Source organism: Myotis daubentonii, chromosome 2 (assembly GCF_963259705.1).
Source record: "Myotis daubentonii chromosome 2, mMyoDau2.1, whole genome shotgun sequence".
Classification (NCBI taxonomy): Eukaryota; Metazoa; Chordata; class Mammalia; order Chiroptera; family Vespertilionidae; genus Myotis; species Myotis daubentonii.
The window spans coordinates 130,429,037-130,456,613 of NC_081841.1; the positions used below are offsets into that span (position 1 = coordinate 130,429,037).

Consider the following 27,577-nt stretch of genomic DNA (forward strand, 5'->3'; position numbering starts at 1 on the left):
GGGATGAGATTTGATGCCCAATGCAGAGTTCTAGGAGCCCAGAAGCAATATCAGGCTCATCCCAGTTACTCCAAGTGTATGCACCTCATCCATTCCCGGGAGATTGTACCTGTAGGCTTATGGAGTATGTGCCTCACAGAAACTTCTGGCTGAGCTGTGAGAGTCCTTATGGCTGGGTATCAGTACCGCCAGGGTCTGTCTGTGGGAGCTATTATCCATGGACCTGTGGGAGCTGCTGGGGATCAGTGGGGAACGTGGGAGCCCGGATGCTGGCCGGGCCTGGGAAGGGTGTAATGGCCTCGTCCATGGACACGTGTGGAGACCCACTCATCAGATTGGGATTTTCTCACTTTTCTGGGACTCTCTCCAGAGGGGACGCCGGTCAGACTTGGAAGTGGCAGCTAGGATTGGTAGGAAGGAAGGAGAGAGAGGTTGATCACGGTCCCAGGTAAGGCACATTTTTAGTATTTCAGTTTTGCATTGGAACATGGCAATAACTAAGGGGTGGAACATGGCCCTGATGCCCGAGAGCGAGTTGCAGGGGGCCAACGTGGGTATTAAGATCATCCCGGTCATGCACAAACGTTCCACACTGCATTAGTTCACAGTAGATTGTATTTGCAGGGTATAGGTTGTGATTTTTTCACACAACTCCCAGCCCAAGTGTGGGGCTGCCTGAATTGAACAGGGCAGGCCAACACCTGCTGGTGCCTCTCTGCCACCAGAGCTGATCAGTCCTCTGCAGGGATCCAGGAGTGGGTATTTGGTGCCAGCATGCCAACCTTTCTGGGAGATGGGACCTGGGCCAAGTCGTAGGTGGAAGTTGTGAAGGGCTCACCTGCAGACTCACGTGGGTGTCAGTCATTGGGCTGGACTTCGCCAGTGCTTGCTCTCGAGATGGGGGCCATCCCAGTCAGTATGTGCATGAAGCACCTCTGTGGGTTTTTCCCGAGCCCGTAGCAGAGACCCAGAGGGCAATAGGTAAGGGTGCGGTACAGCTTCTGGGTTGGAAGGGAGAGTTCCTGGGGCTGGTGGCGCTGATCCGTGGTCACTCCAGCTACATCCCCACCACCTCGGTGTTGGGACTATAGTCTGTTTGCTGGAGCTTGCACCTGCCTGAGGCGGGAGATGCTCGTGCACCCAGCTGCGCTTGTCAGCTGTGAGCCCGACTTCTGGCTGAGTGGCACGCCTGCTGTGGGAGCTCACTGACCACTAGGGGGAAGCTCCTGTGTTGAGCATCTGCCCCCTGGTGGTCAGTGCACATCATAGCGATCAGTCGTTCTGCCATAACAGTCACTGGGCTTTTACATATATACTAGAGGCCTGGCACATGAAATCATGGGCGGGTACAGTCCCTAGGTCTAGCCCAGCCGTGGGCAAACTACGCCCGCGGGCCGGATCTGGCCCATTTGAAATGAATAAAACTAAAAAAAAAAAAAAGACCGTACCCTTTTATGTAATGATGTTTACTTTGAATTTATATTAGTTCACACAAACACTCCATCCATGCTTTTATTCCGGCCCTCCAGTCCAGTTTAAGAACCCATTGTGGCCCTCGAGTCAAAAAGTTTGCCCACCCCTGGTCTAGCCTGTGATCAGGGCCATCTTCCCCAGCTGCTGGCAGCCAGCCTTGCCCCCTGCCACCACCCACCCGGGTTCCCAGTTTGCCATCAGGCAATGGGAGCCTGCCGGCTGCGGGGAGGGACTGAGAGGTCCACCATTCCCGCCTGCTCACCAGCCCCACCCCAGCTATGGGTCACCCTCTGTGTGTGGAGCAACTGGCGGGGCGGGGGCCTTGGCCTGGCACCACCCACATCCCCCACCACCCACCCCAATTCCCCGTTCACCATCGGATGATTGGAGCCTGCCAGCCAGGGGGAAGAACTGAGAGGTGGTCAGTGCACCTCATAGTGACTGGTCAAGTGGTCATTCTGCCATTATGGTCACTGGGCTTTTATTATATAGGATAGATAGATGCCTGTGTTCCTTCTTCTCTTTCTACTTCTTTTTACAGCAGTCCTTTTAGCATTTCTTGCATTTCTGGCAATAAACTCCCTTAGCCTTTTTTTTTTTTTTTTTTTTTGTCTGTGAAGCTCCTGATTTCCCCTTCAATTTTGAATGATAGCTTTGCTGGATATAGTATTCTTGGATTCAGTCTCTTGCTTTGCATCACTTTGTATACTTCATTTCATTGCCTTCTGGCTGATGTGTTTCTGTTGAGAAATCAGTTGATAGTCTAATGGGAGATCCCTTGTAGATGACTTTATTTCTCTCTCTGGCAATCTTTAAGATTCTTACTTTGTTGTTGATGTTTGCCAATTTAATTATGATGTGCCTTGATGTTGGTCTTTTTGGTTTCATCTTGTTTGGGACTCTGTGTCTACTTGGACTTGTGTGACTTTTTTCTTCCCCAAATCAGGGAAGTTTTCTGTCTTTATTTCTTCAAATAGGTTTTCTAGTCCTTGCTTCATTCCCTCTCCTTCTGGCCCCCTTATTATGCGAATTTTGTTTCATTTTGTGTTGTTCCAAAGTTCCCTTAGACTCTCCTCCTGCTTTTTAGGTGTTTCTCCAGTAGTTGCTGTGCTTGGGTGGTTTTTTTCTACCTTGTCTTCTAACTCACTGATGCGGTCCTCAGCTTCTTCTAGTTTACTGTTGAGGTCTTCCATTGTGTTCTTTATTGCAGCTATGTCATTCTTCATTTCCTCTTTATTCCTTTCATGTTGTTGAAATTCTAATTCAGCTCCTTATAATTCTCATTGAGTTGTGTGTATTTGTCATCCAGACGTTTGAGCATCCTTATAATCATTACTCTGAATTCTTTCTCTGACAAGTTACTTGCCTCCATTTCATTTAATTCCTTTTCTGGTAATTCCTATTTTTCTTTCCTTTGGGGATTGTTTCTTTGCCTCCCCATTTTTAATGTAATGTTTTAATTGTTTCTATGTCTTAGATCCAACTCTTTGCTACCCAGGTTCTTTTGTGGGTGGTCCTATGTAGTTGGTGATTTGTGGGACCCAGTGGTGCAGTCTCTCAGATCTCCTGAGCTTGGTGTTCTAGTGGAGTTCCCTACTTGAGCTAGTTGTGTCTTCAATGTTAGTTTCTTGTTCATGGAGGAAGTCTCATCATGGGTTGTCTGACAATGTGACTCATCCCCGGCCTTGTCATGCAAGCTGTTGTGGTGTGATCATGGTTCTGACTCTTGTGGAAAGGGTTGCCTGAGGTCTCACTGGCCTGTGCTCACTGTGAGATCCCGGAGTCCAAGGCCTGGGAGGAAGTGGTCTTGGGCCCTGAGGCTCAGGTAATGTGTCTCTGGCTGGTGTTGTGTGACTCTTGCTGGGGTAGTGTCACTCTGCAAATCACTGCAAAGGTCCTGGAGCCTGTGACAGTGGGAAGCAGCTGTCCCGTAGTCTGCAGATGAGGCAGTGGGATTCTGGCCAGAGTGACTTCACTCTGTGAATCACAAGGGAGTCCAGGAGCCAGCAGCTAGGGATGTGGGAGTCTTGGAGTCTGTGGCTGAAACAGCACAACCTTATCTGAGTAGGCGAGCCCTTAGTAGCTCACCACAGTGTCTAGATGCCAGCCACCAGGGAGTGAGAAGTCACAGTTTCTGTTGGGGGAGCTGTGCACCCTTGGTTTGAGAGGCGTGCACACAGCAGAGACTCACAGAGGGTCCCAGGAGCTGCCCGCCACTGGGCGGTGGGCTCCTGAGCCCATGCACGGTGCAACAGTGCATCTGCGGTGTCCAGCCGCCAGCATTTGGGGAGCAGAGAGTGGTGGTTTCTTTTGGGGGAGCCGTGCACCCGTAGAAATGGACATCCTGGGGTCTGCAGGTCTGCGGGCAAGGCAGCACGACATTGGCTGGTGTGGCTGCAAGGTCCTGGGCAGTGTTCAAGGCTAGTATGGGTGGTGGTGAGGCTGGGTTCCTAGTGGAGGCTGCTCTCTCTTTCATGATGGTGTGGGCTCTGTGCCTGAGCCCTATAGCCCAGGGAATGCCTGCAGTGGTGGCAGGGGCTCCCCATCCAGGAGATCCTGGTCTGACAGCCCCTGATACTCCTGCAGGATCTAACTGTCCCTCACTTACTCACACACTCACAACACACATCTACACATATTCCTTTCACTCCCTCACCATTGTCCTGCCAGCCCCCTTGCCTATCTTAATTATTTTTTAAAAATTATATTTTTATTGATTTCAGAGAGGAAGAGAAAGGGTGAGAGAGACAGAAACATCAATGATGAGAGAGAATCATTGATTGGCTGCATCCTGCATGCCCTCTATTGGGGATCAAGCCCATAACCTGGGCATGTGCCCTTGACTGAACCTGGGACCCTTCAGTCCGCAGTTCGACCAATGTTCTATCCACTGAGTGAAACTGGCTAGAGCCCCCTCTTAATTCTTAACTGCCATATGTGGGTCTGGGACAAGCCTGTTTCACACCTCTGCCCTCCTACCAGTTTCAATGTGGCTTCCCTTTTGTATCCTTAGTTATATGATTCTGCTCAGCTAGTCTTCAGGTGGCTCTCAAAGGTGGTTGTTCTTAATTTAGTTGTAATTTTGATGTCATGCAAGGAGGTGAGCATAGCATTTACTCTGTCCTCTTTGCTTTTGAAATAATTTTTTTCAAGTTGTGTTTTATGGGACTAATGGAACAAACTTTAGGAAATACTAAATTTACCTTAAGTTTTTCCCCTTAAGTTTTATAGAGGGAATACAGTATTCAGGAACTCCTTACTAAATGTACATTTCTGTAGGTTTTTGTTTTGTTTTGGTTTTCAAAACAGCAGTAAGCACACTATCAATTGAGTTACTCACTGTGTATTATATAAAGAACTTTGTGACAAATTCCCCCTACAAATCAATACCAGGAAAAATAAATTGCTTTTCCAAATGAACTAGGACTTTAAAAATATTGATCAGTGAATCAAAAGTGATTCACAACATTCTAGAGCTAAAATAAACTTAAGGTGATGTAGTCAATCCCATTACTCTTGCAGAGGAGACACGGGCCCAGAGCTGCTAGAGAGCCTGCAGATTCCCTGGGTTCCTTAGCAGCAGGCTCCCTCCTTTCAGCCCAGTCACCTGGTCACTGCCCTGTGGGGAATGGCTAGATGTCCTGTCACCACACTCAGCTGCCAGGAGGCTTGGTAGTAGATCTTGTCCTTAACTACAGTAACCAATTTGTCCCAGTTGCCTGATAACATCTACTAGCCTCTCTTTAAATTATTATGTTTTTTCTGATTGTTTTTAATGAATATGCTTTATCTGGCTTTAAGTTAACAGCTCCAGATATTTTTAGAAAGCAGAATTATAAATTACACTAGTGGCCCCATGCACAAAATTCATGCACAGGGGAAGGAGGGGTTCCCTCAGCCCAGCCTGCACTTTCTCCAATCAGGAACCCCTTGGGGGATGTCCGACTGCCGGTGTATGCCTGATCTGTGGGATCAGGCGTACACTGGCAGTCGGACATCCCTCTTGTAATCGGGGATTGCTGGCTCCTAACCGCTCACCTGCCTGCCTGCCCGATTGCCCCTACGCCCTCTGCCTGCCTGATTGATTGCCCCTAACCTCTCTGCCTGCCCGCCTGATCACCCCTAACTGCCTCCCCTGCTGGCCTGATCTCGCCCCCAACTGCCTCTGCCTGCCTGATCACCCCTAACTGCCCTCCTGTGCCAGCCTGATGTTTCCCCCAACTGCCCTCCCTGCTGGCCTGATTGCCCCTAGCTGCCTCTGCCTGCCTGATCACCCCTAACTGCCCTCCTGTGCCAGCCTGATCTCACCCCCAACTGCTCTCCCCTGCTGGCCTGATTGCCCCTAGCTGCCTCTGCCTGCCTGATTGCACCCAACTGCCCTCCCATGCTGGCCTGGTTGCCCCAAACTGCCCTCCCTTGCCGGCCTGATCTTGCTCCCAACTGTCCTCCCCTGCTGACCTGATCACCCCTAACTGCCTCTGCTTCAGCCCCCACCACCATGGTTTTGTCAGGAAGGAAGTCGGACATCAGGAAGATGGCTGGTCCACCTGGTCTAATTAGCATATTACCCTTTTATTAGTATAGATAGATTATATAGGAAAGGATTGCTTAAGTGGGGGAAGGGGTGAAGCCTTTTTCTGCAGGAGGAGATGCTCTTGGCAGACAAAAATACATAATCTGGACTGATTGCCAGCCATATGCACTATAGTGCCAAACCGGTCGTTAAAAAATTGAACCGCTTTCTTACACCTTACACCAAACAGCTGTTGCCCTTAAAACCCCTCCTCAGGCCCCACTTAGGTTCTGCCTTCACAGTTCACCCAGATTAGGTTCTGATTGGTTGGTATCTATGCCAGTCAGCATCAAAAGCTCTGCCTCCTAGGCAACCATTGGCTCCTCGCAGTTCACCAGATTTGGTTCTGATTGGTCGGTTTCTATGCCAGTCAGCGTTTCCAGGCCTATCTCCAGGCCTGATCAGAGAGGCAGGGCTGATCAGCAGCTCCTGCAGAGGCCCAGAGAGAAAGAGAGAGGCAAGGCTGATCAACAGCTGCCATGGAAGCTATGGATCAGACCCTACTTCTCTCTCCAGGCCTCACTCTGGGCCTGATCTGCAGCTCCCTTGGCAGTCAGTGCTGGGTCACCACGGCAACCCAGCACTGACTGCAGGACTGACTTCCGGTTGGTCGAGCCTTTGGTTATTTTGAACGTTACAGACCCTGGGTTTTTATATATTAGGATTAATTAAAAAATGAGTGCATAGACAGAGGAATCTATAAGTTCGTCCTGTATGTTTGGAACCAGGAAAGTATTTTCCTGTGTAATCCATGTTAAACATGATGGTTAGTTTTTATCACCAAAGTTCTTTTCCCATAGTGTAGCTGAAATTCATCCCTTGGGTGGGCCCATTTACTATTATTGCTCCATTTATTCCTGCCTGTTAAGGATGAGACTTCTGCAGGCAGCAGAGGGGAGCACAAGGACCCTCTAGGCCACAGCCCAGCAGAACAAACCAAGATTCCTGTACTCCTGCTGACCCTCTTTCACTTGTTTCTTCTTCCATAACATGGGGGAATGGAGTGAAATGGCTTTGCAGGCTGCCGGGGACGTGTCCACTCCATATCACTATATCTTCTTTTCTTCCTGAAGCATTCCTTTGTTTCTATCAATAACTTGGGACTTGAGCATTTGTTCTCTTTTCATACTTCTCTGACACTTTCTCAATCTGCCACTTCCCTCTCCCCACACCCAGAGGCATAGGGAAGCAATAATAGAAGTGAACATATGTACCCACTTTAAATAAGCTAGTCTTTGCAGACCATAGTAGGAATACCATAGAGAGGAGGAGACAGGAAGAGAAGGGGAGAAGGACAGGGAGAGGGAAAGATGGAGAGGAGAGAGAAGGGAGGGAGAGAGTGGCAGAAAGAGGATGGCAATGGAGGAAGAGAGAGAGAATTTTTATGGCTGTAGCAAGGTCTTCTACCCTCTCATCTTAGCTCTCAGCCAATGACCTCTAGGGCTAAGGCTAATGGGAAAAGAATGGTGCAGTCTCCTTTGCTCCTGTGAGCTGCTACACCCTCAGCTGTTTGGATTTGGGAGGAAATTGGAAAAAACCCCACTTTGTATTGAGGTATTATGATATTCAGAATTCTTACCTCTTATAATGCTATAAATATTTATTACTATAAATATTTTAAAAATGATGGGGAAATTGAAGTTCAGAAAGATTAAGAAACTTCTTATACAAGTTAAGACTTTATTTAAAAAAAACACTATTAACAATCTGTTTGTATAGGGAAATATAAGGTACATTCAGAAAAGTGTATAATGAGAGATGTAACAGCTCATTGTGTGAGTGGAATTACCCCAGGTCTAAGCATAAGCAACAACTTCCCCCAGAAACATTCTCCTGGAAATCACTTTTATGGGAAACATTTCCTTGCTTTTCTTTATAGTTTTTCCACCTAAGCATGATGTTTGGTTTTGCCTGTTTTTTGAATTTTAAAAGATGACCTCATGTTGTATGTATTCTTTTGTTTCGGGCTTCTTTTGCTTAACATATGGTTGTACAACTTAAAATTGCATGAACAGATTATGATTCTTTAAAACCATTGCATATTGAGGCATAGGGAAGCAATACTAGATGTGAATGCTGTGAACATTCTTTTATATATCTATTGGTACACAATACTCTGGGATATATTAATGTTTGGAGATCTCTCTCTCCCCACTCCTCCTCTCTCTAGCTTTCTATCTATCTATCTATCTATCTATCTATCTATCTATCTATCTATCATCTATCTATCTATCTATCTATCTATCTATCATCTATCTATCTATCTATCTATCTATCATCTATCTAATTATCTATCATCTATGTCAGGATCATGTGGTGTGGGTTTTTAACTTTAATAGATAATCCTAGACTGTTTTTGAAAGTGGCTGTTAAATTCACATTATTACCAGTAATGTATGAAAAATTCAGTTGTTTGGCATCTTTGCCAATACTTGTTATTATCATTCTCTTACATTTTAGATATTCAGGTGCTTATGTAGTGATATCTAAGTATGCTTTTAATTTGCAGTTACCTGACTATTAATGAGGTCGAACACCTTTACATATTTGCATTTAGTGTTTGCATTCCCCATGTTGTGAAGTGCCTTTTCATGTCATTCTCCATTTTCTACTGGGTTGCGCTTTTCTTGTTGATTTGCAGGGGCTCTTTATGTAACCTGTATACAAGCCCTATGTCAGTTGTTTTTATTAATGTTTTCCTCCTACTCTGTGACTTTCCTTTTCACTCTCTTCATGGTCTTTTGATAAACTGAAGCTCTTACTTTCAATATAGTTCCATTTATAAATTTCTTTCTTTCATGTGAACAAGATAATGAAGAAATTTCCAATATCATCTACTAGAGTTTTTTAGTTTGTCTTTCACATTCAGTTCTACAACTGATTTTTGAACATGGGTGAATGGGGGCAAGATTATTTTTTCATAGGAATAGCCAGCTACTCCTGAACAATTTACTAAGAGACTATTCTTTTCCAGCTACTATAGACATTTATTGTACCAATATTTGTGCTTGGACAAGAGTATATTTTTTAGCTTGAAAAAAGAAACACACAATCAATGAAACACATTCATCTAAAGTTATGAGTTATCTAAAATTTGAGGAATATTAAACCAACCTAATTATTTATGTGATCTTTTTTTTATAAGGTGAAGGAACAAATTTTTGTTACCTGGTGACTATCCCTCAAAACCCAAATATCTATATAGACATGTTAACATTTTTATTATTTTGAATTCAAGCCTAAATTTGGAGAAGGCAAAAATGAAGAGTTGTCAGGTATGAATGTATGGTCAAAATTATCTAAAGGCAAGCAATAGTCACAGACACTGTTTTGAAAGGATATGGCAATAACAAACAATGATTATTAAAATTCTTAAACTGTTTTTCATAAATTAAGAACATTTGTTAAAATTAGTTTAAGTGACAAAGGCCCAAAGAATGTATACTTAGAATGGATAAAGGTGTGGTATGTCTAAGAAATTCAAAACAGTAATTAGAAAAGATATGAAATGGAGTAAGCAGCTGAAACTAATAACACCCACCCCGAATTGGTGAAATTACTCAGCTGGTGAGACGGTTTGCAGCCAGGAAGGGCAGAACTCCCCTGGAAAGGTAATAAACCAGGGATCTGGGCAGGAAAGTTTGCCAGACCTCTGAGCCCAGAGGGTCAGAGGCAGACCACGTGGCAGACAGCCGAGTCCCTTGGGACAGGCACAGCTCCTGACTGGGGAAAGAAGAACCTCGGGATTCCTGGCGCCGGGGGATTTGAGATCTGGGTTCTGTGATCACGGAGGACTGAGCCTAACGGGGACAGCCTGAAGAGCTGACCAGACCATGCAGTGACGTTAAGAGAAGAGCTTACAGAAACTAAGCCTTCCCCGTTTCCGCGGCCAGCGTTTGTTTGTTTTCACTGAATCCTGTTCATAAGACATTTCGGGTACAGACACTCACCTGTGCTGAAGAGAGGGAGAAGGTGTGGACGAGTGGAATCTGGGGAGAGACTAAGGGGGGGGGGGCGGAGAGGTGGCAATGAATTGAGACACCCCTGGGCCCAGGATCGGGGCAGCCACTCTTTCTGGAGGGTGGGACTCCTCTACCTAGCCCCCAGGCAAGGAGCACAGCCACACCCAGATTCCACCCTGAACGAGATCAAGGATTAAAATAATCTGATCAGTCCCTGAGAGTTAACAGGGTCTGGCCTATAGAGGGATTGTCAATCCCAGCAACAACACAGAGCAGGGTAACGATTAAAGAACCAGCTCTGGATAGGACTAAGGCGAGCCAGACTGACGAGTAGAAGAACCGAAGGACCTTCACTACTGCAAATTTTTTTTTCTTTTTTCACCTTTTAACTAAGAAACCATTTTTTTTCTTCTTTTTCCATCACCTGATTTTACCGTTTTAATAACTACATTTTTATTTTTAACCAGTATTATTACTGCTACCATTTTACCATTTTTTAAAGTGTCATTTTATTTTCTCTTTATTTTATTTTGGGATTAGTGTTCTCCATTCTATTTTCATTATTCCTTTAGCATCAATTTTCCCTACCTCAATTTTACCTCTATGCTAAAACCCTCTCCCTCACTTTTCCCCTTTTGTTGTCCTGTTTCTCTTACCCTATTCCTGCTTTAGATTTTCCCTATTCCTTCTGTTTACCTCCTGTCAAAATTTCACCCTACTTATATATCCTATTTCCAATCCACTGCTCTAAATCCTTATACACATATCCCTTATCTTTCTTCACTATCCAATTTTTTTTTCTTCTTTTATCTTTCTATTGTTTTGTTGCTGTTTGCTTAATTGTTGAGTATATTGTTTTTTGTTGTTGTTGTTTGTTTGTTTGTTTGTTTTGTGTGTGTGTGTGTGTGTGTGTGTTTTAGGACTGGTTATGAGGCTGTTTTTCTTTTTCTTTTTTTCTGCTGGTTTTTCCCCTCCCTCCACATCCCCCCCCCCCCCTGTTTATTTTTGTGCTTCTGTTTTCCCTTGCCTCTCTTGATATTATTGGTTGTTTCTAGTTTGCATTCATCTCCAGGGAGCTGTTGCTGGAATTTGTTGGGATTAGTGGCGGTTCTATAGGAGTTTTATCCTCATATAAATAGTCTCTTCCCCTCTTCTACTTCACTCTCTCTTTTCGCTCTTTCTTTTTTCCTCTTTTTCCCCCCCTCCTTTTTCCCAATTTCATTTTTGCACTCCTTTCCCCCCCCTACTTTTCTTTTCTTTTCTTTTCTTTTCTTTTCTTTTCTTTTCTTTTCTTTTCTTTTCTTTTCTTTTCTTTTTTCTCTTTTATCTTTTTCTCTTCTTTCTTCCTTATCCCCTAATTCTCTTAATTCGGGTGGTCACCTTTATTTGGGGTTATTAATATCGTGAATATATTTGTGTTTAGTGCCTGGTATGTGGTGCCTTGTTGTGTTGTATTTTGTGCCTTTAAATCAACGCAGCAGATCCAAGCAACAGCAGCCTCCTGAGCACCACACCCTCTGTCTGAGGAACAGCAGCTGTACATGAAGCCTCCCGCCACCAGCCAGAAGAGCCACCACAGCTGTGAACAGCACCCACCAGAGGAGCTGCTGCCAACTGAGGAGCAGCTGCTACTGCCACTGCCCAAAGAGCAACCACAGCCCAAGGAGCCACTGCCACCCAGGAGCAGCCACTGAACAACTCAACGTCTAGATATGTCAGTGAGATCAAACATGGGTAGACAAGGAAACCCCCAAAGGGAAGAAAAGGAGGACTCACCAGAAAAGCAGCTAAGTGATACAGAGGCATGCAACATGACAGAAAAAGAATTCAGAATGAGGGTCCTAGAGTGCATAAATCGGATGGAGGAAAAAATCAATAACATATGCAAGAAGCTAGAAGAAACAGATGAAAAAATCAACAACTTAAGTAAGATACAAGAAGAAATGAAGAGCGATATAGCTGCAATAAAAAACACCATTGAAAGTATCAACAGTAGACTAGGAGAAGCGGAGGACCGAATTAGTGAATTAGAAGACAAGGAAGCAAAACACACCCAAACTGTACTGCAATTGGAGAAAAAAATTAAAGAAAGGAGGAGAGCCTAAGGGAGCTTTTGGAAACATGAAACGAAACAACATACAAATAATAGGGGTGCCAGAACAACAGAAAGATGAACAAGGATTAGAAAACCTATTCGAAGAAATAATATCAGAAAACTTCCCTGAGGTGGGGAAGAAAAAAGTCACACAAGCCTAGAGAGTCCCAAACAAAGTGAACCCGAAAAGACCCACACCAAGACACATCATAATTACCATGGCAAATGTTCAGGACAAAGAGAGAATCTTACAGGCTGCAAGAGAGAGACGGAAAGTTACATACAAGGGATCTCCCATTAGATTATCAAATGATTTCTCAACAGAAACACATCAGGTCAGAAAAGAATGGACAGAAATTTACAAAGTGATGCAAAGCAAAGGACTGAATCCAAGAACACTGTATCCAGCAAGGCTATCATTCAAAATTGAAGGGGAAATAAGAAGCTTCACAGACAAAAAAAGGCTTAAGGAGTTTATCATCACCAAGCCAGCCATGCAAGAAATGCTAAAGGGACTGGTGTAAAAAGAAGAAATAAACAGCTCAGAAAGAAAACAGCCACACAAAAAAAGAAATGGCTACAAACAAGTACCTTTCAATAATAACTTCAAACGTAAACGGACTAAATGCTCCAACCAAAAGACATCGAGTGGCTGAATGGATAAAAAAACATGACCCATGCATCTGCTGTCTACAAGAGACCCACCTCATTAGAAGGGACTCACACAGACTGAAAGTGAAGGGATGGAAAAATATCTTTCAGGCAAATGGAAAGGAAAAGAAAGCTGGGGTAGCAATACTTATATCGGACAAAATAGACCTCAAAGTGAAAGCCATAACAAGAGATAAGGAAGGGCACTTCATAATACTAAAAGGATCAATACAACAAGAAGATATAACCCTGATAGACATATATGCACCCAATGCAGGAGCACCCAAATTCATATAAAAACTCCTGGGAGATATCAAAGGAGAGATCGACAACAATACAATCATAGTAGGGGACTTTAATACACCACTGACATCACTGGATAAGTCCTCTAGACAAACAATCAGCAAAGAAACAGCAATCCTAAATGACTCACTAGATCAGATGGACTTAATAGACATCTTCAGAACACTTCACCCCAAAGCCACGGAACATACATTCTACTCAAGTGCTCATGGGACAGATTCAAAAATAGACCACATACTGGGTCACAAGCAAAGTCTCCCCAAATTCAAGAAGATTGAAATCATAAAAAGCATCTTCTCAGACCACGATGGCATAATATTAGAAATAAACTACAATAAAAACAACCCAAAATACTCAAACTCTTGGAAGCTGAATAGCATGTTATTAAATATTAATTGGGTTAACAATGAGATCAAAGAAGAAGTCAAAAACATCCTGGAAACTAATGACAATGAAAACACTACAATCCAAAACCTATGGGACACAATGAAAGCAGTCCTGAGAGGGAAGTTTATAGCTCTACAGGCCTATCTCAAAAAAACAAGAAAAAATGGTAGTAAATCATCTAAATCTACAACTCAAAGAATTAGAAAGAGAGCAACAAGAAAACCCCAGAGTGAGCAGAAGGAAGGAGATAATAAAGATTAGAGAAGAAATAAATGACATAGAGACCAAAAAAACAATACAGAAAATCAATGAAACCAAGAGCTGGTTCCTTGAAAGGATAAACAAGATTGACAAACCTCTACTCACCAAGAAGCAAAGAGAGAGGACCCAAATAAACAAAATCAGAAATGAAAGAGACGAAATAACAACAGACCCCACAGAAATACAAATGATTGTTAAAAAATACTATGGACAGCTCTACTCCAACAAACTAGACAACCTGGAGGAAATGGACAAATTCCTAGAAAAATACAACATTCCAAAACTTAATCAGGAAGAATCTAAAAATCTCAATAGAACAATAACTATGGAAGAAATTGAAACAGTCATCCAAAAGCTTCCAGCAAACAAAAGCCCGGGGCCAGATGGCTTCACAGGGGAGTTCTACCAAACATTCAAGGAAGAACTAAAACCTATCCTCCTCAGACTACTACAAAAAATCCAAGAGGAAGGAACACTTCCAAGCTCATTCTATGAAGGCAGCATCACCCTAATACCAAAACCAGGTAAAGACAACACAATGAAAGAGAATTACAGGCCAATATCCCTCATGAACATAGATGCCAAAATCCTCAACAAAATCTTAGCAAATCGGATCCTGCAGTACATCAGAAAGATCATACACCATGACCAAGTAGGATTTATCCCAGGGATGCAAGGATGGTACAATATCGACAAATCAATAAACGTGACACATCACATAAACAAATTGAAAGAAAGAAACCACATGGTCATATCAATTGATGCAGAAAAAGCATTTGACAAAATCCAACACCCATTTTTGATAAAAACTCTCAGCAAGGTGGGAGTAGAAGGATCATACCTCAACATAATGAAAGCCATATATGACAGGCCCACAGCCAATATCATACTCAGTGGACAAAAACTAACACTATTTCCTCTAAGAACAGGAACAAGACAGGGATGCCCCCTCTCACCACTCCTGTTCAGCATAGTACTGGAAGTATTAGCCATTGCAATTAGGCATGAAGAAGAAATAAAAGGCATCCAAATTGGAAAAGAGGAAGTAAAACTGTCCTTATTTGCAGACGATATGATATTATACATACAAAACCCTAGAGACTCCATCAAAAAGCTACTAGACTTAATACATGAATTTGGCAATGTAGCAGGATACACAATTAACCCCAAGAAATCTGAGGCATTTCTATACACCAATAGTGAACTTTCAGAAAGAGAGATTATAAAAACAATCCCATTTACCATCGCACCAAAAAAAGTAAGCTACCACAGAGCCAACTGGCAGGTGCCATATCTCAGTTTCCATCAACCTGGTTCACATTGTTTTCCTGGCCCTGGTGATTCCCTAAGACCCTGCCCCACATAATTTGCAGTCCCACCCAAGCTGTTTGCAGTGGTCTTTCCATATGAATAATCTGTCATGGCTCGGGTTTCAGACTTTTCTAAAATCTCTCAAATAAGTAGCAGCTGGACTCAGCATGCCCATACCTCTCAATAAGAGACCCCAGGCTGGCACTCCACTTCAGTAATTCTCTTCAATTGTGTCTAATTTTCTATTGAACCCATCCATGTAATTTTAAATTTTATTCTGTTTTAATTTCTATAAAATTAAAAAATTTTCTGCTTTGTCATTTTATAAAATGACAAAGAGATCCTCCAGTTTGTCTTTTGTTTTATTCAAATATAGAGAGCATGATTACTTTATAGTCTCTTTGGTGGATGAGGTATCCACCAAAGACTGTGTTCCCTGTTGCTTCTGTTGGTTATTTCTAGCTTCCTTGTATGCCTAGTGTTTAATGTATGACTAGATACTGGATGTTTTATTTGAAAAATATTGTTGGTATAATTTGGTACCTATAATTAATTAAGAAAACTGCATCCAGATAGGATTTTTCATTGCTTCTGCCAGGCATGGGATGCTACCAGTTGTGGATAAACTAAATCAAGTTCAAAGCATGCGATTCACTAGATTACCCAGAAATAAAGATGAGGTAGAACTCCATGTGAGGACTGAACAATTTCTGGACCATTCCAGCACCATAGGCCCTTAAGGTCCCAACTAAGTTTGAGAAAATTTCTTGCTATATTCCCATAATATTTACATTCACAAGGAAAATGTTTTGGGATAGACACATGCCATTACAGCAAAGATCTCTCTCTCTTTTTTTTTGTTCCCGAATTATCCTTTCTTCTTCAGTTTTTATAATTCTTGATTATCTTTCAGTTCTTAGGTTTTTAAAGAATATTTTTGTTGCAAATATTTTGTTTGGCCCTGGCCAGGTAGCTCATTTGGCTAGAGCATTGTCTTGGTACTCCAAGGTTGCAGGGTTGATCCCTGGTCAGGTTACATACAAGAATCAACTAATGAATGCCTAAATAAGCGGAACAGCAAATCTTTCTCTCTCTCTCTCTCTCCCTCTCCCTGTCTCTCTGAAATCAATAAATAAATTTTAAAAAATTTTGTTCTTAGGGTTGCCTGAATAATACTTCTCATTGTTACTGGAAAGAAAAGGCCCTCTTGGATATATTTTGAAGGTAAATCTATAGGACTTTCTGATTGATTGGAAGAGGTATGTAACCGAAAGAAAAGTCAAGGATTATTGGAAAATTTTTGACCTGACCATTTAAGAATGGAGAGGCCAATATTGAGATGAAAAAGATAGAGGAAGGATCACAAGTTTATTTAGGTGTATGTTAAGTCTAAGATGCCTAATAGAAATGCAGGTGGAGAAGTTGAGTAGACAGCTGAATATATACGCCTGAAATTCAGGGAAGAAGTTGAACCTAAACATAGATAATTTGAAGCCCTCAGTGTATAGATATTGGTTAAGTCACCAAGGGAGTTGGTATAGATAAAGGAGAGGTCCAAAGACCTAACAGACATTCGGAAAGTATTAATTCTCTCCTCTTCTCCTGATGCACTTAATAAATATAATGTATTGCCAGATATAGGAAGGGAAGTTTTTTCTTTTTTTCATTGAAGACTAATAATAATAAGTAAAACAAAAAATAAGCAGAAGGAATTTGTCACCATATGCTGTCACCCTACTTCCTTACTATTGGTCTGTTCTTCCTTGTTTCTCCAACCCCACTTCACTGCCTACTCTGGCTTTCAACATCTCTCAGCTGTTTACCACACATCCTCAGAGCTGGTCTTCCTGCTTCTGCCCACGCTTCCTTATGTTTTCTGCACACCAGGGCCAGCAAACCAAGGGTGATTGCTAAAGGTCCTCTCTTGAAGTGGCAGTCATAGTTTAATATTTATTAACATTTTTACAAATTTGGATCAACAAAACTATAGTAATGACAAGCGTGTTACAAACTTAAAAATAATGTAAAGTTTTCCCAAGAATATATGAGTACAAATGCAGCATTTTGGGCAATTATTTTCTATACATTGCAAATCATGTGTGGTAATTAGGAAACAGAACTGTAAATAAAGGACAGAATATTTTGTCAATTCTATGCCCATTTACCACTCAGTTTTTGTTCATTACATACATCTGTTTCTAGAATAAAAGGACATACATGTTCCAACCTGACACTCAGAAGGAGTTGGTTACTCAGAAAGAATGTCAAATCTCTACTAAGAGATCCTTTGAAAAGAAAATTTATTCTTGTCTTCCAGGTATGAGTTGGATGTGGATGTGAGTAAAAGCAGGAGAGTACAGTGGAAGAGCTTTCATTTTCCTTGACCATATTGATTTAATTTTGGAGTCAATTTCTGCAACAATTAATTGGAGCAGAGGAATTATATTTATTTTCATCACTTTTGTTTTAATTTAAAAGTCCAGTGCTCTACCCTACCTCTACCTTACTCTATATCTTTATTTCTTTCATCTTTCAGTCCACACAGAAGCCATGTTAAAATGACAGATAAAGTTATCAAAATAAAATGCTGTTTTAATGGGACCCTTTCAGAAAAAGGGTTTATGATCAATGCTAATCCTTAATGTAACTGACATGTATTTAGTGCTTACTTTGGGCTAGGCTCTGTGCTAAGCACCATACATTGATGATTTCATATAAACCTCATCATTACCTCAGGGGCAGATACTTTTATTATTCCCATTTCAAAGATGAGGCACAGAGGAGTTAAGTAGCTTGTTGAGAGCTATAAGGAGGCAGTTGAACTTCAGAGGCCTTGAATCTAATTTCTGTGCTGTAAGGCCTGTAGGGAAGCAAGTCTGTGTATGTGTGAGCACCCGGGTGTTTATTGGAATCTTTATGCTTAGTCTTCAGATGTCCTTGCTTCAAGGACACTGCAGATGCATGTGTCTTCTCAAGGATACTTACCCTGCTGATAGTATCTAGAAGTTAATTTTAGTTCAAGCTGTTGTTACCATAAAAACTTGAGGAGGCAGGTGAACAGGGCTGTTTGGTTTCTCAAGCCAAGCAGCCCTTTAACCCTCTCTTTCACAGAAACATGTGTCAGAGTAACCATTCATGCATTGCTCAAGGTCTGCTGGTCAACCCCAGCAAAGGCCTAATGGATGGACATGTGCCCACAGTAATACTTCATTAGTAGTGACTTTCACATAGTTTTGTACACTGAGAACCAGTGAAAACCTTTGTCAATATGAGGCATAGAGAGTGCAAACACACCTTGATTTTAAGTGTATTTATTATCAAACCCTTTTCCTTTGAGCTCTTTCATTATTCCATATTCTTTGCAATTTCATCTTATCCCTTACCAACATGTTTTTCTGTCTTGCATGCCTGAAATTCTGTTGCACAATAGACACTAATATTAGTTTCAATGGGTATACTGGCTTTTGGGGAGTGGGAGCTAGAGCAGAATGGACTTTTCCTGAACAAAGGATGGAAAAACTTGAGTGAAGTCTTGAGTAGGAGAAGAGATGGCATCAGAAAGAGGAGTCTGTGGGTTAAGTACTGTGAGTGAGGAGGGCAGAGTTCTATTTGGATAGGTCTGGACTATGGAGAACAATAATATTGAACAATAATATTATGATGCAACCTTTCTGTGTGATTACACAAAGTCTTTATTAATGACCTCAATAATGATGACATTCTTGGTGATCTCATATCTTGTGGAAGATGCCGAAAGGTTGAGTCCATGTTCTAGTTGATTTAACCCAAATCAGTGTCAAAAGGCATGGATGAGAGAATTGAAGTCTGATAGATAAAAGATTTTTCATGAAATAGTGGAAAATTAGCATTCACAGTGCCAGAGTTGGGTACTTCCTGATGATGGCCTGGCCCAAGGTCTGATCATGGGAGAAGTGACTGAAAAGAAATAGTAGAAAGGTCTTTGGAAGTGAGAAAGTGAAGACACTGAGGCAGACAGAATTTATTCATAACAACCCTCATACTCCGATTGATCATTGCTTACTCCTTACTACTATCACTATAATAAGCCAATCACTGCGCTTGTGTGTTTTCAATCTACTGCATCTGTGTAACATCAAAATATCCAGATGAAAAGCGAAAAATTGAGGATCCTCAAGAAGATGGTTAGAGTAACACCAAGCATCCAGCTGTGGGAAAATAAAGTGTCAAGGTGATTGATGAGTCACCTTTATCCAGACATTTTGAAGTGAAGTAGGAACTGCCAGAAAGCAGATATTGGCAGACAATGTCCTAGAAATGAAATTTGGAAGTTACATCGAGCCTGAGAGCCTACAGAAAATGGGGTCTTCATATTAGACAAAATTAAAGCTGGCCAAAAAGATGAAAGGCAGACTAGAGCCTCGGAAGTCTGTCGAAGGAATGATTTTGAAAATTTAGCAGGAGATGAATGACAATGTCACAGCTAAGATGAAACAGCCTTGGAAAGGAAACCAACATAAGAAGTAAAGGTGAAGAAATATAGAAAGATAAAGTTCAAAATACTTTGGTGATACAGGCCTATAGGGAATATTCTGAAAATAAAATGCAATGAGACATCAAAGGGGGACTTTACAAAGTTTAAAACCTTATTTTTACCTGTGGTCTAAGATAGGATTTAAGTTTTACTGGTGCAAGGTACAGATGAAAAATAAATAAAATTTAAGTGCACTACATAGCTTTCTTAATTAAGTAGAAGATGTCAAAACTTTGTATAATAGGAATAGAGAAAAGAATGACCATCTTCTGTAGATGTTTCTTTTTAAAATATATATATATATTTTATTGATTTTTTACAGAGAGGAAGGGAGAGGGATAGAGAGCTAGAAACATTGATGAGAGAGAAACATCGATCAGCTGCCTCCTGCACACTCCCTTACTGGGGATGTGCCTGCACCCAAGGTACATGCCCTTGACCAGAATCAAACCTGGGACTCTTGAGTCCACAGGCCAACGCTCTATCCACTGAGCCAAACCGGTTAGGGCTGTAGATGTTTCTTAAACGCTAAAGTGCAGACACTCGCCTGGGGTCTTTGCTGCAGATTTTGATTTATTATGTCTGTAGTGGAGCCAGAGATTTTGCATTTTTAAGAAGCTCAGAGAAAGTGATGCCAATGCTGCTTGTCTTCAGAGCACACTGTCAGTGTAGAGCAGAGGCTTCCACATCTGGATTCCAAGGAAATTCTGCAGGGAATAGTGATATGCAACAGGATTTTGGAACCAAAATGATTGAAAAACTTGTTGTAGATTAATTAATGCAAGAAACAGAGAAATCAGGACATTCATGAAGATTTTTTAAATAAAACTTTTTTTCCTAAGCAGAATGTGGAAAAATATTGTAGATGTTTGTATAAAATATCTAAAGCAGCCATCAAGAAATTTTGAATGGGGTGATAGGTTTTTAATAAACTGTACAGTGTTTGTTTAAAAAGTGTTGATGGTCTGGAGAGGCTAAAAGAGAATAGAGCAAATGGGTAAATCTGTAGACACTTGAACACTTTTATGGCTCCTTTGATACTATTCTAATTGTTTGGATAATAAATGTGGCTAGTGCCCTGGCTGGTTTGGCTCAGTGGATAGAGCATTGGCCTGTGGACTGAAGGGTCCCAGGTTTGATTCCGGTCAAGAGCATGTACCTTGGTTGCGGGCTCGATCCCCAGTAGGGGGCGTGCAGGAGGCAGCCAATCAATGATTCTCTTTCATCATTGATGTTTCTCTCTCCCTCTCCTTTCTTCTCTAAAATCAATAAAAATCTTTTAAAAAAAATAAATGTGGCTAGTGACTTTTAGGCATTTAAGGAGCCAGGAACACAGACAGAGTGAGGATAGGAGGGAGGGAGGAGAAGAGAGAGGGAAGAGAGAGAGAGAATCTGAGTGCATGTCTGTATAACTGTGTATGTGTGTTTACTCAGAGAAGCCCTACCTTCAAGAACCCAGGGCCAAGAGATGCTGACATCCTGCATGAGTGCCATGCCTTCCTTCTATTACATTCAGGAGGTGAAAATATGATGCTCTGCAAGCACCTACCCTCTTTCAATTCACCAGACCCTTCTGACTTTTCTAGACTCCCTTACTTCCTCAGGACTCAACACAATTCAGTCTGTGCTGCATCCAGTTTTGTTCCTTTTAGTGGAATGTAATTAGATGCAAATGCACATCACAACTATTGTCAGAATTCAAATGAGTTTTGATGAGAATTAATATTTTCCACTCATAGAAGGACTAATTCAGAGCACACAATAAGGCAAAAATTCAAAATTAGGCAGAAACCACTTATTTCTCAAGCAGAAATAGCTATATTATATTCATCTTATAGAGATTAGAATTTTGCAATCCAGATATCAGAGCTTTATGCTATAATTGATTTCTTATCTGCCTTTCAAATCTTTCCTTCCATAACAATTGAATAAATGACTATGGGACAAAATTAATTGAATGCTATTATCTTCACTTTATAGTTTTAATTTCAGAACTTGTCTCATTAACACAATTATTCAGGAAAGCATTATGTTGAACAAACAACTGTGATATACTGTATGTATTAATCAGAATTTTTGTGTTTGTAAGTGACACACTCTACTCACATGGATTTAAACCAAAGGAAAATGAAGTAATTGACTTATGTAACTACAAAACTGAAGTACACATTAGTAGCATTGGACCCAAAGAGTCTATTTTTCAATTTCTTTCTCTACCTTCTATTTCCTTTATGAGCGCTGGCTTTATTCATCCCTACACCAGACAGTTTTTTCCAGTTGGGGAAGGTGTTCAAAGTGGCATGCACTTAATGGACACTGGGGCTCAAGATCTCAGAAGAAAACAAAAGCACTTTTCCCCATACCCATGGCAGGAAAATCCTTGGGAAGATGTGGTGTCAGCCCAGCTCAATGCCCTTCTCTGTAACCATCGCATACCATTGGGCTGCAGTCCTCTGACTTGGGTCACATACCCGTCTCTGGTACTACAGTGAGGTCAGTATTGTCCCTGTCTTGACAGCCCTGCAGGAAAGGGTGACAGGCAATCTGCTCTTGTATTTCCACCCCGTTACAGGCCTAGCTTGAATGGTAGGTAAGATGAGACTCACAGAGGTGCTACCAAAGACAGGAAGAGAAGTATGTGGAAGGGGCTCAGGGAAGTTTAATGGACAAGACATGTACATAATAAAGGAGTCTCAAATTAGCAGGTATGTTAATGTGTGTGCAGTAAGATTCACATCTATTGGTGGTGGACTTCAGACAAGCTGTCAAGGGTATAGTAACCTATAATGGACAGTAAAATTGATTGCCTGCAGTGGGTTCTCATAGGAGATTAGCAAGCATGAAAGCAGTTATTATTAAGTGCAAAGAATAGTTCATAATGATGTGTGATCTTCTATACAAAATTAACCTCAAATATTTCTGAAGCATGATTATGTGTTGTGTTAGCTCAGCTGAGCTCAAGAGAGCTGAGCTCTCAGGTGTCAGAATAGCTAACTAAAGCAACAAGCCAAAATGAAAGTAACAATGAAGCTTCTAATCACTTACTGTGATGGTGTAAGCAAGAGGCTAACACCAGAGAAAGCACCGACTCCCCTCTGATCCACTTTTCCTAACAGAATAAGTGCACCTGGCAAGGTTCAAGTGGATCCGTGCAGACGCGGGGGTTGCTTCATATTGAGGGAGCCCTGAACACAGCACTCCTGAAGCTTTATGGTGCCTGTGGTTTTATGGATCATATATCAACATGATTGGACTCATGTTTAGTCTGGGGGCTAGAAGGAGGGAAGAAAGGGGGTGCTAGAAGTGGAAAAGTACTGAATACCAAGTCAGCGTGGGGAAAAGTGTCTTCAAAGTGTCCCCATAAAAAGACCTCAAATCAAGGTGCTTGGGCTAGAAATGCAGTTATGCGTAAGAATAGGGCCAGCCAGGAGGGCCGGAGCCTTTGACTACACCTTCCTTCAGAGCCTGCCGTGCCCTGGCTTTGTGCTAAGTGTTGTGTGGGCAGGGCTGGCTTCCTCCACAAGACTCCCAGGGAAAGCCTTTGTGATTGCTTATGGCTGAAAAATTGCACAAAGGGTTTTAGGTAGAAGCTAAACTCCTCAAATTTGTTTCTATTAAACATTTTAATAGAAATGCTTAAATGATAGCATTTTATAATACGAAAAAGATGTTTTTCTCACAGATCACTCTTATCATGGTGAGGAAGTTAAGAGTTGATATAAATGAGTTATTTCTATAGCTCCTGGTCCCAGGGATCCTTGTGCTAGCAGAATAATAAGAATTCTAAAAACCTCAAAGCTAAAAGAACCTATAGATTTCATTCACCCAAACTTTTTAAAACTTATATGTTACCCATCCCCAAGTGGTCTTCCCACCTATGACTGAATTCCAGTGACAAGAACCTAGTACTTTTTAAAATAATTCATCACATTTTCTCAGACTCTGATGGTCAAAAAATTCTTTATGAGGCAAAATTTGTCTTCCTGTCTCTTCACCCACTGATTTTGGGACCATTTAGAACAACTATATTCTCTCTTACAACAGGCTGTTTTTCAAATGTTTAAGTTAATGGTCACATATCTTTCAGTCTAGTCTTTCCAGAGTAAATGTCTTTAGTTGTTTCATTATTCCTTTTATACTAAGGTTTTGAGAACCTTCACTCTCTAGTCCAGTGGTTCTCAACCTTGTCTGCACATTAGAATCACCTGGGAATCTTTTTAAAATGCTGATTTCTGGGCCTCATCCTCCAGAAATTCTGTTTCTTTGTTATGGGGTGGGGCCACAACATTAGTAACAAAGAAACAGAATTTCCGGAGGATGAGGCCCAGAAATCAGGATTTTAAAAAGATTCCCAAGTGATTCTAATGTGCAGCCAAGGTTGACAACCACTGCTCTAGTCCATCTCCTCTGAGCTACCCTGCCTGTCAGTAGCAGTAACAGTATGGAGCCCACAACCATTCAGGGTGGAGAGCAACCATCATCTCTGTTGTTTAGTTTTTGTTTTTTGGTTGTTTTTTTTTTTTGAACATTGAGGGTCTCATTAGATTTCTTGTAGATCTCATTAAGTTTATCGGCAGCTTCTAGACAGTTCTTGAGAGACCTTAAAAGTGTGGTTCTGAACTCTATATCTTCCATTGACAATTTTGTCCTGTTTCTTTGTCTCTGCATTTTTTATGCTTTCTTGGTGCACCTCCTAGTGGTCTTTGTGCGCAGTCTTGTTGTAGTTAAGCCTTGATTGTTATAGTTAATACTGGGGGGATTTGACCTCCAGGCTATCTGGCTGTGAGAGTCAGCTGTGTCTGCAGTGGGAAAATTTCTGTCCTCTGGGGAGGTGCTAATCTAGCCTTTGCCTGAGGCTATCCGGCAAATGGCTCTGTGCAGGGCTTGATCGGGGCGGGTCGCACGGGATCAACAGGGTGGGTGGAGGGAGCAGTTATGGCTGCTCTCAGTCCCATCCCCAGAGGCTCTGCCTCTCAGAGTCCCAGCAACCGCTGCAAGTACCTTGGAGAGAAAGCTGCCCTCGAGTTCCGACCGATGCCAGACAGTCCCGCTTCTCCCGTTTGAGTCTGGGTCCCTAGAGATTTGCCCAGAACTGGAGCTCAGGGCCTGAGCCTCCCTCCCGATTGAAAACGACAACCGCGCCCTCAGCCACCAGCCCGCTCCGCGCGCACCTCTGCACCTTTGTATTTTCCGCACTGCGCCTCCTCTGAGTCTTGGTATGCTGTTCTCTTTCCTTCTAGTTGAAGAATTTCCCCTCAGCCAGCTTTCCTGTGGTTCTGGGTGATGGCCGTTCCGTCTTTTAGTTGTATTTTTGAAGTGGTTGTGCGAGGCAGCATTCTCCGGTGTTTACCTATGCCGCCGTCTTGGTTCTCTAGTTTTGTATCTTTATCATGGTGACTAAAGACCAGGATAGCTCTTAGGAATTGCTTTAGCATAGTGTTAATGCATATTGAGCTTACTATAAAAGAAAATCCCAAGTTCTTTTATGTAAATCTTACATCTTTATTTCCATTTGTTCAGTTGGTTTTGGACTCAAAATTTTAGTGTAAACAAATGAAGTCTCACCCTGCGGGTGTGGCTCCATAAAAGAGCAAGGGCCTATGAACCAGGAGGTCACATTCCTGGTCAGGGCACATGCCCAGGTTTCGCTGGATCCCCAGTAGGGGGCATGCAGAAGGCAGCCTATCCATGATTCTTTCATCATTGATGTTTCTATTTCGCTATCCCTCTCCCTTCCTTTCTCTGAAATCAATAAAAATATATTTTAAACTTTTTAAAAATGCAACCTTCTTTATATCTGACATTTATCATAAGGTCCCCATATCTTAATAGCACTACAGGAATCAATAAACAGTTGTAGTTAAACACAGACTTAAAAAAACAACTTCATATTTTAAAACAAGCTTGATGCAAAAGAAGCTGCAGAACCAATGTTTGTTTCAAGAGCTATAAGCTGAACAATCAGGTCAGGAAATAGAGCTTGGCCAGTCTCCCCAGAAGTCCTCAAAGCAGAGGGGCAGGCAGGCCAGAGAGCAAGGGGAGGTGGGGAGGTGCGGGGGGGAGGCAATTGTGGAGCTGGTGCAGGGGCAGAGCAGTACAGGGGCTGCCTGGATGCCCTGCAGCAGGTCCAGCAGATTGCTACTAATCGATTCAGCTTCTCACTTGAATAATCCCACACCTCTAGTGGACACTTCAGGGTATGAACATAGAGTATATGAATGGCTTTTGGGGCCTTGGTTCATCAGAGGGTACTAATAACAGAATTCAAAGTGCCTGATTAAATAATTGGATTTATTATTGGCAAGGGAGGTGAGCAGATTTCACGGATTCAAGCGCAATCTGGTTGCTCAATTCAGATGCTTCAGAGCGTCTGGGATTCCAGAGGGGCCCTGCGTAATTAAACAAACCCCAGAACGTATTGAACACGCCACACGGTTCCTCGGTCAGATCGTGGACCGCTGTCGGAATGGACCTGGCTTTCATAATGACATAGCACAACCCAGGAGATGCTTGTCCCTGCGTCCAAGGTGGGTCTGGCCGTCGGCAAAGGAGGGAAACAGCAAAGCAGTTGCAGGAGCGGATGGGTGTGAAATGGTCATAATCCAGGACGCCCATTGCCCATGGGAGCGGACGAGCCCCTTCGCATCGTGGAGACCCGTTTGAAGTACAAGCAAGAGAAGTGGTATTAGAGAGCATCCGAGAAAAAGACCAAGCTGACGCTCGCGGGGTACGGTGACGTCACATCCCAAACGGGAGGAGGCAGTATAGAGTATCTGGCCTTGCTGCTGGGATGGCACAAGGAAGAAGCGGAGAAATGACCAAGAAGAGCCAGAGTGGCGCTGGCGTAAGCACTCAGTTCAAACAGACGGTGCAGTATTAGCCCAGAGAGCTGCACAGGTCAGGGGCCCTCCACCGATGGCAGCGCACAGCGCTCGTCCTCAGCGAGCTTATTCTCACAGCCCCGCAAAGAGATGACTTCGAGGCCCCGCAGTTGTAGACGAGGAGTCCATGGCTGTGCCTGGAGCGTGGGAATCCCTGGTGGCATCCAAGAGATAACACAGTCCTCGGCAAAGGGGGTGAGGGCATCAGAAGCGAAAGCCAGCGGTCAGGAGCACCATGCAGCTGCATCCGCCCCCTCCCAACACCGAACCAACCGGCGAATGTTCCTCAGGGGTTCCTCAGCAGATCCAGGGGCCACACATCTCCTAGGCGAGAAAGTTGGCGGTTCCATCTTGGAGCACCTGGAGCCGTTGGTCAGCCACAGCCACCTGCCGCGCCTCATCGAAACACCTCTCCTCCAAGGAGCTCAGGGTGCTTCTCAAGCGTTGCTGCTGCAGTGGACAAACCCTCACCGCACCCCTGGGAGCCGTCCTCCGGCTTCCTGACCCGAGGCTGGGGCAGCCCCTACCAGGCGCGGCGGCTGCCCACACAGAAGTCCCACGTCTGCTGCCAGCGTGCCCCCGACTGCGCTGTGGTCTGGGCGGAATGTCACAGGCAGCGGGTCACTTTCTGCCGCCAGACGTCAGGGCCAGCGCAGGCCCACAGCCCGGAATAGTAGCACAGTGACCCTCCTCCCCAAATCATGGCCTCCCCTATCCCCCAGTGTCTTATGTCCATTGGTTATGCTTATATGCACGCACACAAGTCCTTTGGTTGATCTCTTAAACAGAGGTTTTTAGATTTGCAAATCTTTTTTTTTAAAATATATTTTATTGATTTTTCACAGAGAGGAAGGGAGAGAGAGAGAGAGTTAGAAACATCAATGAGAGAGAAACATCGATCAGCTGCCTCCTGCACATCTCCCACTGGGGATGTGCCCCGACCCAGGTACATGCCCTTGACCGGAATCGAACCTGGGACCTTTCAGTCCGCAGGCCGACGCTCTATCCACTGAGCCAAACCGGTTTATGCAGATTTGCAAATCTTTTAATGAAGAATCTTTGTTTTCGGATGTGAGGGTGATCTGGCTGCGACATCTGTCACCCCATTGATCGCCAGGGTTGATTCGGCTGATTTGGCTGGCTAGGCGGTGTCCCCCTCCTCCCTCA

At 42.9% G+C, this 27,577-nt stretch overlaps 1 pseudogene; it reads left to right on the plus strand.

The window, feature by feature from the left end:
* Positions 1-511: 511 nt before the first annotated feature.
* LOC132226689 (far upstream element-binding protein 3-like) lies at positions 512-27,084 on the plus strand (annotated as a pseudogene).
* The last annotated feature ends 493 nt before the right edge of the window (positions 27,085-27,577 follow it).